Raw genomic sequence first — 17121 nt, 5'->3', positions numbered from 1 at the left:
GTCAAAACTCTTTACAGATCCAACTGAGGTATACACACTTCTAGTTGCCTAATGTGGATGATACCTTAGGACCAGTACTGTAGTCAAGATACACATACTCAACACCAAGAACAAGCATTGATCCCCAAGACCGATGCCAAGGTTTTCATCCCCAATGCCAAGGCTTTGGAATAACAAGAACACCACTTGTTACCACTGAAAATAGTACTCTGTGTTGGCCAGGTTGTTGGGTATCTAAATTACACTTAAAAGCGTCAAAATTGCATGTGCCATCAAAGTAGATTTTCGTGAAGTGACCAAGACTTTGAACTCTCAAGGTCAAGGTATCAAAGACTAAGTCCAAGGCCTGGTTGAAAAAGGTCATAAGGCACCTTAAGGTCAAGGCCAAGCATCAAGGCATGACAACACTACTTTACTCCACATCAGTCTCCATTTTTAAGTGGTTCTGAAATACAACTGGGTCCATAAGTATTTGGACACCAACATAGATGAACATTTTCAAATCACTGAATACATCTTGGATCTTTTAAATGAATCGATAAGAAATACAAACAATAGGGTACTATCTGTCTGGAATGACCATAAAGGAGATGATTAGTGAGGGAAGCCACCAAGACACCCATAACAACTCTGGAGGAGTTATAGGTTTCTGCAGCTGTGACTAGGAAAACTGTAATTATTGTCTGTTGCATCACTAGTGATACCGTTGTTGTGTGGGCCGCCAGAAGAGGAGGTACTGCTGGCCCACCACCAGAGGGCGCCCTGCCCGGAGTGCGGGCTCCAGGCACCAGAGGGCGCAGCCGCCTCACAGGAGCAGCCAGGGTGACAGCTGTCACGCATCACCTGCAACAGCTGTTACCAATCAGCAGGGGTACATCAGCAGGACGACGTCTCCACCTCTTTGCCGAGATATCGTTCTACCTGGAAGGTAACATTCTCAGCTAACTGTGTGACAGTAACCTTTTGTGACTTTTGTGCGTTGTATAACAGACTCCTTTTCCAACGAGAGGTGGAGGTAGTTTTCCTGCCGTGCGGATTGCTGGGTGCAAACGTGCCCACATTTAATTGTTTCTTTGTTCCTCGCCAGCAGTACCAGGTCCGACACGCGGAGGCAGTGGCCACCTGGGAATTCGGGACTTGGCGGCTCCAGTATTCCCGGGGTCTGGTGGCGGAGGAAATCGTGTGGTTCCGGTTCTGCTTTGGACAGACGTCTCCTATCTTCGAGCCTGCCCACACGACACATCTTTGTGAATTGACTTTTGTCCATTGTTGTAATCTGTTGTATTTGTTGTGCACATTCACAACAGTAAAGTGTTGTTATTTGACCTACTCCATTGTCCGTTCATTTGCGCCCCCTGTTGTGGGTCCGTGTACCTACACTTTCCCAACAACCGTTTTATGTTGGAGTGGAACTGTGAAAGATTTTCATCCAAGAAAATGCATCAAATCTAGGTTGGAGTCGCCCATATACCTTCTGGCAAACTGTAGCTAAAATTTAAGGTCTCTTTTGAAGAAACTCCTTCTCTTTATTACATATGACAATAATTCAAAGTCATGAAAACATTTATGAATTCCTACGGTTTATTTAGTGTAGTTGTTGGGTCCCAGGATTGGTCCAAATTATCCATGTTGTTGTTTGGTCAGAGGAATGTCAAGTGTTAACACTAAATTGGATAATTTTTCAGCAAATTTTTGGAAATCCAGAAGTGTTTTGGTGTATACTAGCAACATTAACCAAAATTTCATCTCATGGCACAAGATGCATTTTACACAAAAATAATTAATGAATAGTAAACAAATTCTACCATACTGTCTTGTATTTTTCATGGTCACAATGTTTGTTTGGTCTATTCAACTTTTACTGTGGTCTTGTAGAAACACATTGCAAGTTGTCTAAGCAGACATGGACGTCCACTTGTATGCTCACACACTTTCCTATACTGCATATTTCAGACTAAGTTGTGCGTCTTGTTTTTTTTTTACTGCTCTTTTTGGCCAGTCCTGTGACTTGTATTTCAAAGCAACTTATATGTTTAAAACTACTGTATTATCATCTACGGCCAAAAGCGGGCACCGCCTACATGCATGACAACCTGGTCCTATGTACTGATCAGAATGATGTACTGTCAAATATGAGGTCTATTAGAAAAGTATCCGACCTTATTATTTTTTTCAAAAACGATATGGATTTGAATCACGTGTGATTGCGTCAGACAAGCTTGAACCCTCGTGCGCATGCGTGAGTTTTTCCACGCCTGTCGGTTGCGTCATTCGCCTGTGAGCAGGCTTTGAGTGAGGAGTGGTCCACCCCCTCGGCGGATTTTCATTGTCAGGAAATGGCGGAATGATTTGGGCTTTTTTTCCATCAGAATTTTTTCAGAAACTGTTAGAGACTGGCAGCTGGAAACCATTAGAAACATTTATCTGGCTTTCGGTGAAAATGTTATGGCACATTCCACTGTTACAGGAGTTTTTGTCATGGAAAGAGGAGCGGAGGCTTCGCGCGTCACGGCAGTGCCGCATGGCGCAAAGCAACGCCGTGATGAAGCCTCACGGGACATGTTCTGGCATGTCCAGGCACATCCACAATTTCTCGGATAATCACTCGATGGAAAAACCACCGACAGCTGTCTGAACGCTATCTCAACGCCATCCTGTGAGACCAAAATGGAGGTGGTTTTGTCTCGCTCCAGTAGCGAATCCATCATGACGCGCGAAGCCTCCGCTCAGCTTTCCATGACAAAATCTCTTGTTAAAAGTGAAATCTGCCGGAAAATGGTTGATGTCCAGCTCTTGTGATAACCAGAGAAATGGCACACAACGGTCACGGATCCAGACAGCCATCCGTTTAGAAATGAAATAGTCGTTCAGCCTGTCGATGGCGGCACGGAGCGTGGTGCACCCCACAGCCACTGGGGGCCTTCCTTAAAGCGACAGTAACACTCCTTATTCTCTACCAAGCCCGTAACATTTTCACCGAAAGCCAGATAAATTTTTCTAATGGTTTCCAGCTGCCAGTCTCTAACAGTTTCTGAAAAAATTCTGATGGAAAAAAAGCCCAAATCATTCCGCCATTTCCTGACAATGAAAATCCGCCGAGGGGGTGGACCACTCCTCACTGAAAGCCTGCTCACAGGCGAATGACGCAACCGACAGGCGTGGGAAAACTCACGCATGCGCACGAAGGTTCAAGGTTGGCTGACGCAATCACACGTGATTCAAATCCATATGGTTTTTGAAAAAAATAAGGTCGGATACTTTTCTAATAGACCTCGTACATACTCTGAAGCAGAAGGTGGCAGTAACGCACTATTTAGCTGGATGTCAACCTCTGTAAAACAAGAAGTAGAAGATTTGAAAGAAAAGAATGTGCAAGATCTTACAGAATGAACTAAATTATTAAATCATGCTCTCAAACTGAAAGATCACACTCTTGAATAAAGAGGGAATAACCTTGATTCTACTGATTGGACAGATGCAACTAATGCTCTGGTGAAACATACAGTATAGTCCTGAAATGGAATGCTATATTTACATAATCTAATGGTTTTTCTTTTAAATGGGACCCATAGAATACAATTATTTTGCAACAATTTGTTGCAATGTGCTTTTCTCGTTGAAATTGCCAAGCATTGTAGGACTGATTAATATAACTACATTCATTATATACAACATTTCCAAATCTGTCCACCTACAGGATAAGACAAACCAATTTTATTTGGGATGCTATAGCACGGTAAATGGGAAGTGAAGGCTTTGGAAGTATGGCAACAGGTATTGTGCTAAGTGTTGTCATGTATCTCCCTGCATCAGCCAACAGATGCGATTCTTTGGCTTTTGGATTATGTTAAAACATGCACAGCGCCTTCGCTCCCCCTGACTCTGCTGAGCTGCCACTGCCTGTAAGACAGAGGAGGCATGGGGACAAAGTGATGTAGGCGATGGCACACGCAGCTTAAGAGAAACTGCAAGAACGTGAAGAAGATATTAATTACTGGCATCTGTGATGCCGTTCCGGCCTCATGCAAAAGAAAAACACTTGTGTTTTCCTCATCTTGCCCATTATTTGCAAAGCAGAGCTGGCATAAGTTGTGATGAGTCACACTGTTTCATAATTTCATCAAAGAACCCGTTCACCCCAAGTATTTATGTCTGGTTATTTTAAAGGGCCAATGCTTTCTCCGCATCCTTTAATCTGTCCTTATTCTCTAATTCCTTTGTGATTACTGTGTTACTCTGAAGTCATTCTTCACCCTCATTTCTCTGTTTCTTGGGTTAAACCAGTGTTTCCCAATCCTGATCCTCGGGACCCAAAGTACTGCACATTTCAGCTCATTTGATGTGTTCAGCTAATGACCCAGAGACATGAATGCCATTGCAGAGAAAAGTGAATGCCTAAAAGTTCAAGACTTGTACAATGTATAAGTACAATAAAGTATAATGTCACACCAATGGTGAAAATGGCCAAATTGCCCATTTATATCTGTAACACAAAATGTTCAATGTTAATTGGGATAATTGCCACCTTTAGTCACCTTTATTGGTTGTTTGAGGTGTCCAGGAGAAGATATACATCATATTGGATTCAGTTTTTTGGAACTAAATTATTTTTAAAAGTTATTTTTAAAGCTCCTTGCAAAGACAATCAGCAGATGTGAATTCAAACCTGCTAAAAAAAAAAGTCGAGGGCTTTAGCTTTTGGACTGGGTTTTATCAGAATCAATGGTAGCCAAAGTTGGAGGTGTGTATAAAGAAAACGCTGTTTTTTTCTCAGCACTCAGTTGAGATATTCATTTAGCAATGGCCAAAACAGTCACTAAGCACCTTTTTAATATCACCCTGAGAGCGAGCTGGTTTTTTTTTTAACTATGACAAACATCCAAGTCCAGTGGCTTGCACCAATACTTCTAGGATTTAGTCACTTTTGTTATTATCACCACTTGCGACCAGGGTATTAAATTATTTTGTTGTGTGATTGCCAAAGGGATGGGTATTTACCATTCAACAGCCCGATTACTGGGATCATGGAGGCTTACTTGGCAAAAGCTATATTCCTTTAAGCAGGCAAACATAGCACTGCATCAGTATTACTCCAAGAAATGGGTTTAGTTTTAAAGATGTTCGGCCACTGCGCTTTTTAAGATATAAATCGTGAAACTAATTTTTGTTGGCGCCACTATAATTTCACTATAATTTTATTTATTAACCTTTAAACAGGGGATATGTAATATGACATTGCCAATATGATCAATATTCACACTGTCTAGAAAAAATACAATTATTTCCCCTGAAGGGAAAAATTTCAAAGAACAGACGGCCTTGAGCTACTTACCGTAGCGATACAGTTTGTGATGTCATAGATCATGTGAGGGCTTCCCCTGAATCGCACGAGGGATGCTGGGAAGCAAATGGTGAGTAGAGTAAAGGCACGGTGGCATCTGCTGGCTGCTCACTCGAACAAACCAAGATGGCAGAAAATGCTCCAAAGCAGCTTATTTCTGTGTAAATCTAATATGTTTGTTACATATTTTGTAAAAGTTATTGAGAAATAAACACTTTTAAATTGAAAATCTCTGTCTTTCAAACCAGATAACACCTCTGAAGTGATTTGCAAGACATGTTACGGATGTTATGGACGCACTTCATGAGAGGTCAAAGGTAATTTCCGGTCATTCCAAACATCCTCCTGTAGACAGCTTTAAAAGGAAAATAAAATATTTGCTATGGAATTCCCACCAGGTAAATGTGTTCTCTTCATTAAAATGAGCTGTAATTTTGCAACTCTTTTCAAAAATAAACCAACATTATAATGCTTGGATTTTGATAGAAACTAAATTTTGTCAGAAATTTGAAAGGCCGTACAGCTTTAAGTGACACAAGCAAATCAATTGTCCTACTAGCAAGAACGTGTGTCAGATTTGAACACTTTTGGAACCTCCATCATTGTTCAATGTAGCAGATGTAGCAGCAAAACATGGCTGAAGTTATTTAAGCAGGATTTGGCAACTTGGTTATTGGGTCCATACCCAAGTCTTTGTCAAAAAACCATCAAGCAGCGATGCCACATAGGGCTTTTTTGCTATCACATACAAAATCACTATATTGCTTATTTTAGCCTGGCGTTAACCCCAACAGGCTTTCTTGACACTTGATCATAGGAATGCATATTCTTTACGATGTGTTTAAAAAGCTTTTGGCAGGTTAATTACTTGGACGCACACTTGAGAAGTTCACAGTAGGCGCGATGCCTTTGGTGTGACTAGAGGGCAGTCTTTGCTTTGTCAGACAGTTTGCAGGCTGGACTGTGTGTGTGTTCCAGTGATTTATTCAGTTCTCTGCTGAATGCCATGTAGTGGCTGGACACCCCACTGACAACAATGACAGACTCCATAGCAATCTGCCAGACACACAGCAGGACAAGACAAGCTGTCTGGAATATAGCCATCCAAAGCATTCCCTGTCATCACTCTTTCTATCTCTCCGATGCAACATTTGCATCATCCTTAGTGTCTCGTCATCGATAATTCACATTAACCACTTGTATTTTAGCAGTATTCTGTCCTTTTGATAAGAGTACAATCATCACAAACATTTGCCTCTAAATTTTACTCTAAACAATGCCACATTTTATTTTAATGCATGATGCGCCATTCGATCACAATCCGCTTTTTGCACCATCTAAAAACTGTGACAAATAGGCGTTTGAAGATAATATGATCCACCGTGCCATTTGCTGATGTAATGGGCTGGATTTGCAAAAAAACAACAGTAGTATACTTGTAGTATAGCTTTTGCATAACCTTGGCATTTCTGGATAAACTGCCTGTGATGTCACGGCATTTACGACAACACTATAATGCAATAATTATTAACACAAGAGATTAGAAATGTATGTCAAAATTACTAACGCAAAAATGAATTTTTTGAACATCTTGAAAATCCGTAAAAACAAGACTATGGCACAATGACACAATGTCCCGGTTCATCACAGACACCATCCTGGACCCTCCTAATTATCCTGTTGTCCTTTTGTGGCAATATTGGTCCACCATATTGGATTTCACATTTATGTAATTCCTTTATTTTTTTTTTCTATACCGCTTTACTCCAATTAAGGGGTACAGAAGGACTTGAGAATATCCTAACAATCATGGGGCGAGAGGAAGGGTACACCTTGAACAGGACGTGAGTCTATCACAGGGCCAACAGTTATGTATTGACTTCACTGTTGTTTAAATATGCTTATTGGATTGATTTCTAGATCCCCAAAACATGGGGTTTGGTACCAAAATTACTTGTCTATAATAAATAATGAAGGTGTAACAGGCATTTTAAGGATTTGGTGGCCACCTGAATGCCATCTTGAAAAGTAGACCTGTCTTGTAGTCAGACTGTGGCAGAATTTTAGTATTTTATTAAGTACTCTTGACTCTATTGATAAACCTTTTGTGACAATTTTTTTTTTTTTTAGGGTAAAACCATATTTGCAACCACCTATAAGGTTTTCCAACATATGGACAAGGTTTCAAACCACAACCTTCAGGGATGCATAACCATGAAAGTGACAATACAGCAATGTCACCATGAGTTCAACCGTGATTCCTGACTAGTTCATCCTCTCAGTGAAACAAGGTTAATGAGATACAGTGAGGGAACAATGCATCTTGTCAAGGGTCAAACACAGAGATTTCCCACCTTATTCTGGAAGAATGTTCAATTGGTTCAAATAGATCCTTTGTGATTGCTGCTCTTGAGCTTCAGTTGTGACTGAGATATAACATGGTACCATTTCATTGGAGCCAAAGGTGGATACAGGAGTCTGTGCTTACGTTTTGGAAAAATATTCAATTAGAACAAATGGAAACTTGGGTTTGCAGAGTAATTTAAGATCTGCAGGCAACTAGCAATGTGTGTTGCAAACCTGCTTATGTAAGTCGCGTTTGAGGTTGAATAAAGAAACAGACTACCCTGGACTTTACACCTGGTTTTTGGAGTTCTAAGGACCAACAATTTTGTTATATCAGATAACATGAATGTGACAGATCTGTGCTGGACTGACCACGCCTCATTTTCAGACCAGCACACATGTGAGTGATTTAGTGAATGTGGGTGCTATGTGTAAAAATTGCAATGGCGTATGGTGGAAACTAGCATTGACACTAGAACTGAGCAGTATGTTACACTGAGAGAATGATAACAACTGGGATCTCTGAGTCATTTAAGCCCAAAATTTGCTCTCTTGCCTCATTGATTAATGAGATACAACAACAAGGGTCCATTTCAACTGTGCTGATTGTCAAAGCAGGAATTTCTGGTCTGCTTCTGGCACCACATGTGGACCGTGACTTTGGGTTTGCTCTCTGAGTGAGCTATCAAAAGTTCACAGCAGATTTAAATATTTCTCCAGAACCACTAAAGTGGTTTCAGAAGCATGCAAACAGTCTAGCTTGCAAACCAGAATATTCAATCTTTATAAGGAGGAGTGACTGAAACTAGTCGCGCCTGTAAACACCCATTAAATACAGGGCTTCAAACATAATGCATGAATAAAATCGGGGGCCATGACCTTGTAGCATAAAAATGATGGATGAGTGATTTATGAGACGGGTGAGTAAATAATGAACGTAAGGAAAACAATTTAAGGTGATGTACTAAAAAACACAGACAAAGGCAACGCAAAACACAAACTCATTGACACATACGTTCTTTTGGCTGGAAAACATTACGCCTGTATGCTGCCTCTTAAAAAACCCCAATCACACTGCAGCCATATGTGATGATGTCATTTTTCCTGACAGCAAATGGGAGGGTCTTGTTGCATCCATCTGTTTGTGGAACATTCCGGCGTTTTAACATTTGCCAAAAAACAACCAAAAAACGTTACGTAATCAAGAAATGTCAGGGATTCACAAATGTATTTATTATTATTTATTTATTTGATTAAAAAAAACTAAACATCTCCAATGTAACTTTTAAACTTGATTTAGGCTGAGGTGAAAATGTATAAAAATGCTAAAACTCACAGTAAAGAAAAAAAAATCAAGTTTGAACAAGAAATAAATTTGAATACATCAAAACTGTGACAAAAAAAACATACCCTCCACACCCTATCCCTGGTAGTTTTAACCCGCCACAAATAAATATATAACTCTAAATAAATACAATGTGTTTTTCAAAAAACATATCCCAAATAAAATGTGAAAAGTGTGTGTGTGTGTGTGTATATATATATATATATATATATATATATATATATATATATATATATATATATATATATATATATATATATGTTTGTTGGCACTTCAACAGAAAATCAGCTCCAACAAAAGTGAATATGTCAGCTATATTTTTATTCCATAATAATAATAATAATAATAATAATAATAATTTCTTTGTCAGTGTACTGACCAGTAGAATACCACACAAAAACAGTTCCAAATGATCATGCAGTATTAAAATGATTGTAAAACACATTTACTCATAATTTAAGTCTCGTTTTCCAGTCTTTCAGGTCCTGCAACTTATACTCTGGTGCGACTAATATATTGAAAAATCACCCATATGTAGAAAGCAGTTTTCATATAGATGTTGATAAGAGTTGAAATTCATCACACATTTAGTTTGTGTGCAAATATTAATGGGTTATGGGTCAGACTTTTGAGTACATTTATGATGCATTAAATGTGCCTAACAGATTTGCATATATCATCTTGTGACACGCAAGTGAAAAATGTTATTATTATTATTACTATTAATTGGAAATAGTATTTTATTCAGTTTTGATTCAACTTGGCATCGTAATAAAATCAATTAATTATATTGATAAAATTGTGCTGGATGCTCAGACAGGAGGTTAGTCCAATTAACGTTTTTGTTAACAACACAGAAATACGTTTTATTGATTTCAAACGGATTTTCTTGTTTTCATGTTCAGCTCATTTCTGAACATCCAAATGAGTTCTATTGATTTCTCAGCATTTGTTTCGAAACAGTGAGCTGAAGAAATGTCTTAGCGGGTGTTTGCTGAATGCATCAATTTAAGCCAAAAAGGGAAATTAAAGTGAAGCATATTTTCTACACTGAAGAAACGCTGCATGCTGACAAGCTGTTGTGTGTCTTTAGTTATAGGCTGGAATTAGCTGTGGTTTCTTGTTCTAACAACACGACTGAATTGTAACGGCATGACAAACACGGTTTGAGTTCATTTATAGCTCTATTACATTGATACATGTTTGATATTGATACCCATCAATGTGTAGACAAAGGCATTTCGGGCTGTTTCAGAGTAGTACAGATTCCATAAATGAACATTTTTCATGGAAATAGAATCAAGAATTTGCTCTTTTTGACTGGTAGTTCTTACCCTGTTCATCAGTGGTGTGAAGTACAACAACAGGTGTTCATAATATATAGTAATTCTCTAGAGCCTTTTGAAGCCAACCAAGTTACCAAGAGATTTTATGTTATCCGGGCACATAATCCAAATATTAACACCTTTAACAGAAACACGGTGACTTTTTACTGTAGTTCAAATCTTCGATTTTTGAAATAATAATGTTCCTCGCAAATTATAACTGGAGTCCCTCATTTTGAACAGGCCCTGGACATGTTGTGGTAAAAGGTTATTTTTTTACTTTAAACATAATTTGTATTATACTATAATCAATCAGGTCCCAGAATTTTAAAATGTTTAAACAGACAAACATGGATTTATTGGCTCAAGATATGGTTTATTACAAATCATTCTTATGGCTTTCTTTTGTAAATATTGAGTTTGTATTTCTTTTGTAGGTGGTTTCCCAAACTTCAATGCAATAGGTCAATAGGAACAAGTAATGAATGATATAAGATAACTAATGACTGTTGGGGGAGGACGTATTGTGCTTTATACAAAATGACAATGGCCTTTGACATTTGTTTGATTTAACACAATTTATATGTGTTTTCCAACTCAATTTATCATCAAAGAAAACCCCAAGAAATTTAGTTTCATTTACAAGTTTAATTTCAATATCGTGTACTAGTAAATTCCTAGATAAATTCCTGGTTTTATTTCCAAATATGATATACTTTGTTTTACCAAAATGAAACGATAATTTATTGCAATCAAACCATTCTTTGAACTTCTGTAGTTCCCTCTACATCATGTCCAGAACCTGTCCCAAATGATCCCCACTACAAAACACAGTCATGTCATCAGCAAATAAAATGCAACTTACAAATTTAGAAACCAAACATAGGTCATTAATATACAAAAGAAACAACAAAGGCCCAAGGACTGAGCCCTGGGGCACCCCACAAGTACACTTCAAAAATTCAGAATTTACCTACCAACATGAACACACTGATACCTGTTGTGCAGATAACTTGCTATCCATTCATGAGCCAATATGTCCAATATGAGTCCAATATGAAATAAGACATGAAAATTGTCAAGCTGAGTTAAATGCAGAAGATATTGTGTCATGATTTATTATGTTATCTTTGAAAATAAGTTTAACGGTTATGTACGGTAGTCTACAAAAGCCAAATGCATTCAGGATCATATGGTAAATGGACTGCATTTATATAGCGCTTTTCCATCTGCATCAGACGCTCAAAGCGCTTTATAATAATGCCTCACATTCACCCCGATGTCAGGGTGCGGTTATACAAGGGCCGTTATTGATTTTCCGGTCGGGCTGGGATTTGAACCGAGGATCCTCTGGTTTCAAGCCCAATGCTTTAACCACTAGATCATAATCTACCCAAATGGTCATCTTAAAACTTTGAGGGTTTACTCTGAGTGAGGCTGCATTTACCGTACATCAAATATTTGGATAACCAGTGGTATTTAATAGTTCACTCTAAAAAACAGATTGGCTGACCAGTCTGCTTTTAGAGTGTTGTTTGGGAACTTTTCTATTATGGCCAATATTGGTCCTTCTTATAATCTGTTTACAGTTGGTGGTAGCAAGTAGTCATAAAATAGGCATTACCTAATAATCAAGTGCCTTCAGAAGAAAGATTTCAACCAAAAGTACATCATGTTTGTTACATTCGTGAATGACATTCCAGTTTTATCGACCATGTGAAAGTGTGCAGATGACTAAGAGTGACAGAGAGACACGTGAAGATGACCCAAAGGCTGGACAACCCGTAATCGCTACAATGCAGCAAACCATCGACTTTGATGGTTAACAGCTGATTGACAGCTCATGGTGTTGTTTTCTCCCACAACAGAGTTGAGAACAGATTGTCAAAGGAATATGCTTGGTGGTTGTTGCGCATTATGATTCCTGATGAAAATTGCAGCACTGTCATCATGTAACACCAGAAGTGTTGGGTGTCTTGTTTCATGAGGACAATGCCCAATATCACTACATAATAGTGGTCTTCAACTGGATGACTACTGACTGCACTTTCCCAACTTGTCACCATCTGACTTCCGTTTGTTTCCAGACATGACCCCCCCCCCCCAAAAAAAAAATAAATAAATTTGGACGTCAACAATAAGTGCAATCATGGTGTTGATCTGCCATGGTGCGTGCGTATAACTTTGGTCTGAAGAGAACTGACATTTGCCGTTTGGTATGCTTATGTATATTGGGTCAAGGATGAATGCTGCAAAAATAGAATGTTGATAGGACTAATGTTTTTGGAGAAACTACGGATATTAGCTACAAAATTGAACAATGGACATTGATAATTACATTCTGTACTCACACTCCATTCCAGCAGGGGGCAGGATATCAGCTATATACTGTATTAAAAGCATGTGTGTGTGCCTGCGTGCTTGCGTGCATGCTTGCGTGATTTTATTTTCCCTTCCCCACTACCCCCCTGTAATTCCAACCATTGCTGACACCATCTGTACAAAGTGGGAACAAGGTAGAATAAAGATGATGGTGATGCACAAATTCATACATATAATGGCTTGAATTAACAATTTCAGCTAATTCATTTGGTTATTCTCTGTGGCATGTGTGTGTCGTTTCACTATGTGAACATACTGTTTCTCAGAGACACCTGATCCAGGTGAGGGGAGCAGTGGACACATTCGACGGTGGACGCAGTGGAGTGCAGCAGAAAGACTTTAACAGGCAAACCACTCCACACCTGTTAACTGCCATGTAAATATTCATCTGAAGCAGGGCGCGCCTTCCAGCCACTGGCCTGCATGGAAACGACTGCTGGAGCAAATCAGTCACCTCGTGCAATGGAAATGCTTTGTTACGAAAAGAAAACAAAGCTTAGAGGTGGCCGTTACACCAGAGATTTGCATGAAATATGGAAAAGGATAAAGGAATTGTTGCTGTTGCAGTTTGCCTGTAAATAAACACTTTAAAACAACTTTATTACGTGCATGCAGTGTGTAAACAAATCTGTCATTGAACAAGCACAACATATCTTTTGTGTAATTGTGTGGACTCTTGTGACAAAGTATTTACCTCTAGATGAATGTAAATGGATTCTGTAATTGTCATCGTATCTTGACTCTGGATTAATGTTCCTAAACCACATTGTTGGAGATGTTTTGAAATTTTGTTAAACAGAGGTTTGAGTTTGTCATCACTAATTTCCAGTGTTCTTATTATCTGAGGCCATCAAATATAGCATCGGGTATTGCGAAGGCTTTTCGACCGTCCGTCCATCCGTGTTGAAATTCACAGGGAACATTCTTGTGACACAGACTTTGGACAAGTTCAAAGATGGCTAACCTTGACCTATTTTAAGAGTTAAAAAGTCACCCTGTGTACCTAATTTTATGGTATGATCTTTAGTGTGGTGACTTTAGTGTGGTGACATCACTTCCTGGTGTTGCTAGCTGCAAATTTCGCTTTGTTTTTGGCTCAAAATAACAACTTTCTCATATATTATGTAAAAGCTAGTGAGAAATAAGCACTTCTAAAACTAAAAATGCAGTTTTTGTAACCTGATAACACCTCTGGAAGCATTTACAAAACATTTAGCGGATGTTAGCATGGTGACATCACGTCCTGGTTTTGCTAGCTGCTAACTTCACTTTATTTTTTTGATAGAAATAACACCTTTGTCATATATTATCTAAATGTTAGCGAGAAATAAACACTTTTAAAACTGAATCCATTGGAACCTAATAACACCTCTGAACTGATTTGCAAGATAATTCGTGGATGTTAGCATGCATGCTGTAGATGCCATTAAAATGTAAATATTGCTTTTGATCGATTGATTGATAGAGGGGCTTTATTGAACATGTACAAATTGTATGTAAGACAATAAGATATTAATAATTAATTAAACAACTGCAAATTATAAAGAACACAATGCTCATACGGCTGTGGGCATTTAGCATTGTGTTATATTTAAAAGCTACATGTATATTGGTTGTATGAATAGTTTCACAGTAAAATTGAGACTGTGCAACCAACCAGTTGACCAGTTGCTGAGACATATATATTATATTTATATAATACAATAAATATTTTCCTCAGTGGATGTTGTTGCCATTTGCCTAAAGATTTTCCCACATTTAAACCACTTAGACTAATTAATTTCTTTACTTTTCACTTGTGAAATGATATTTTGTGATGAAATCACAATGCAGGTGGTACTGTTTTGTAATTGTGCAAATCAATATGGGTATGTCAAAATGTTTTTAGTACCCTGCACATCAGTTAAGTGGTGAACAGGGTATCTTTTTCACTGCCATGTACATCTACACATCCGTGGACAAGACAATTCAAAAGCTGAGAAAGAAAGATGCCTTTTTTGTACATCTCAACAACCAAGAGGTCTAGATGGATCAAACATACTGGGAATATTACTTGGATATCTGTAAGTGAATAGATTTTGGAGTAGTTTGGTCAAAAGTAAGGTTCAAGTAATACCCAGTCAGACAAATGTCTTATTTGTATATCTCAACAACCAAGAAGCCTAGATGGATGCTCTGAAGCATGTATTGATCAGCAAAATATTTGTGATTGATTGGTATGAATGACTTCAAAATAAAGTCACCCAGAAATCATGTGATGAAATCATACATAGTCAAAAACCACCATTACAGACACATGTATATTTACTTTTACATTTATATTGTGGTGTGCAGAGTGCGCATGGAATGCATTAACCCTCTGATGCTTTCCATTGCAATAGTAGATTCACACAAAATCTTAATGAGTAATCTAATGCCCCAGTCACACGGTGCACGGCAATAGCTGGACGAAGGATTAAAAGTCAAAAAGTCAAAAATGGTTGAGAAAAGGTGGATGAAAGACCCTGCACTTTTCCCTTCACCGAAACAAAAGAAACGAAACAAAACCAAAACTGACAAAAGAAAAACAAATCGAACGTTGACCTCGACGCTTTAAACTAAATCAAAATGAAACATTCACGATGACAAGTTTTGTTTGTCTTCACATTCTAAGTTCTTGTGACTTGTACACGTTATCTATGATACTACTTGTCCTGACTAGTACCTTCTGCTATTCCATGTCATCAGCCATGGGGAACTGTCCGTGTCAGACGAAGGCTACTCCCAAAAACACGCACACACAAGCCATCCACAAACGGCTGATACGTGTAAAAAGTTGGAGTAGTTGATAAAACGTTGTTAATGCTATTGTTTCTGTATGAAACATTGCTTTTTGTATGAGTGAAATGAATGATTCATTAGCAATACAAGGATGTTTCATTCAGCTCGTCAAAGCTTTAGTATTGATTTGTTCAGCTATACATTCAGAATAGATATATTTGTTCAATGCGTCAGACTTGGGGGGGGGGGGGGTTGGTCAGCGAAACGCTAACTTTATGAAAACTAAGCAAACTATAAGAAACCGTCATGAACGAAAACAAAAGGAAATATGGACAAACTGAGGTTGTCGGCCGTATTCGTTCAAATTTTTCAACAGTTTAAAAATTCTGACGAAGCACTAGCTGCAGGAACGAAGCTGAACGAAGGTTAAACGATGCCGCAGAAAGTCAATGAAAGTCCACATTTCCTGTTTCGCTTGGGCTTCATTTTCCTTCGTTAGTGCCGTGTGATCGGAGCTTAATAATACTCCATCAGCCTGTCATCACAGCTACAAATTTAATATTAACCAACACACACTAACAAAAGAACTATTTCAATGAGTGGTTATAGCTGTAGCCAATTGTTGATCATCGTTACAACATTATATTAAGACTTTCTGCAGTGTTTCATTACTGCGTAAGTTATTTCTTCAGATCAAGCCTATGTTGTTGGCGTGCTACTGTCTAGACACCGTGAGACCCAAAATCTGACTTTGAAACTCCCCTTGCCTCACTTGTAGTGGCTCCAGTCCAACAGGCACTGTGATTCGTTAGGCCTCAAACGAATGACCCATGACCAAGAGGTGTTTTAGCGCGCGGTTTGGAAATTAATATTACATTAAAAGGCCTTTACTTCTCTCACAACTCTCCAGCTCATGTTTTATCAGCTTTGTGGTGTTTAGACCTACAGATAACCTTTCCAGATACAAAGCATTGGGGACTTTTCACAGGCTCGATTTCATTTTGTGCAAGCCAATATTGTCGAGTCTTTGAGCAAATGTGCATAAATGTATGGATGAACATCAGGGGCTTAGCCATGAAGTCCTTTTGGGAGAACTCACTATCCAGTAGGTGGCTCCATTGTAGTGTTTGGAGTGTTTTGAAACACCGACATTTTCTGAACCATTTGTTTCATTTAGGTCAGATTGTTTTAATAACATGGAACCTTTTTCTGAAACAATTGATTCATTTAGGTTTATGAAATTGTTTGAAAAGGTGCCTTATTTTCTCAAGAAATTATTTTTATTAGTACTTTTTTGTACTAATTTTTACATTTTCTGAAGCACTTGCTTCATTCAAGTGTTTCAAAACAAATTTCTCACATTAGATATCATTATTTTAGTGTTTCCTACATTTTGAAGCAGTGTGTCTTTTTATGAAGCATTTTTTATTTCATGTTTTCAGCATTTCAAAACAGCATATGAATTTCCAAAAAGCAACGGTTTCATTTTACGCTTTGAGAGTGTGAAAATAGCAAATCTGTTTCTGTAACATTTCCATCATAGCAGCAAATCATTTTTGAATTACCTTTCAAAACTATTGATTCATTTAATATTTGGAACATTTTGAAACACTGAAATGTTT

The sequence above is a fragment of the Thalassophryne amazonica genome, chromosome 21 (genome assembly GCF_902500255.1).
Source record: "Thalassophryne amazonica chromosome 21, fThaAma1.1, whole genome shotgun sequence".
NCBI classification, from domain to species: Eukaryota; Metazoa; Chordata; class Actinopteri; order Batrachoidiformes; family Batrachoididae; genus Thalassophryne; species Thalassophryne amazonica.
The sequence above is the reverse complement of the archived record's forward strand: the minus strand, read 5'-3'. Positions refer to the sequence as shown.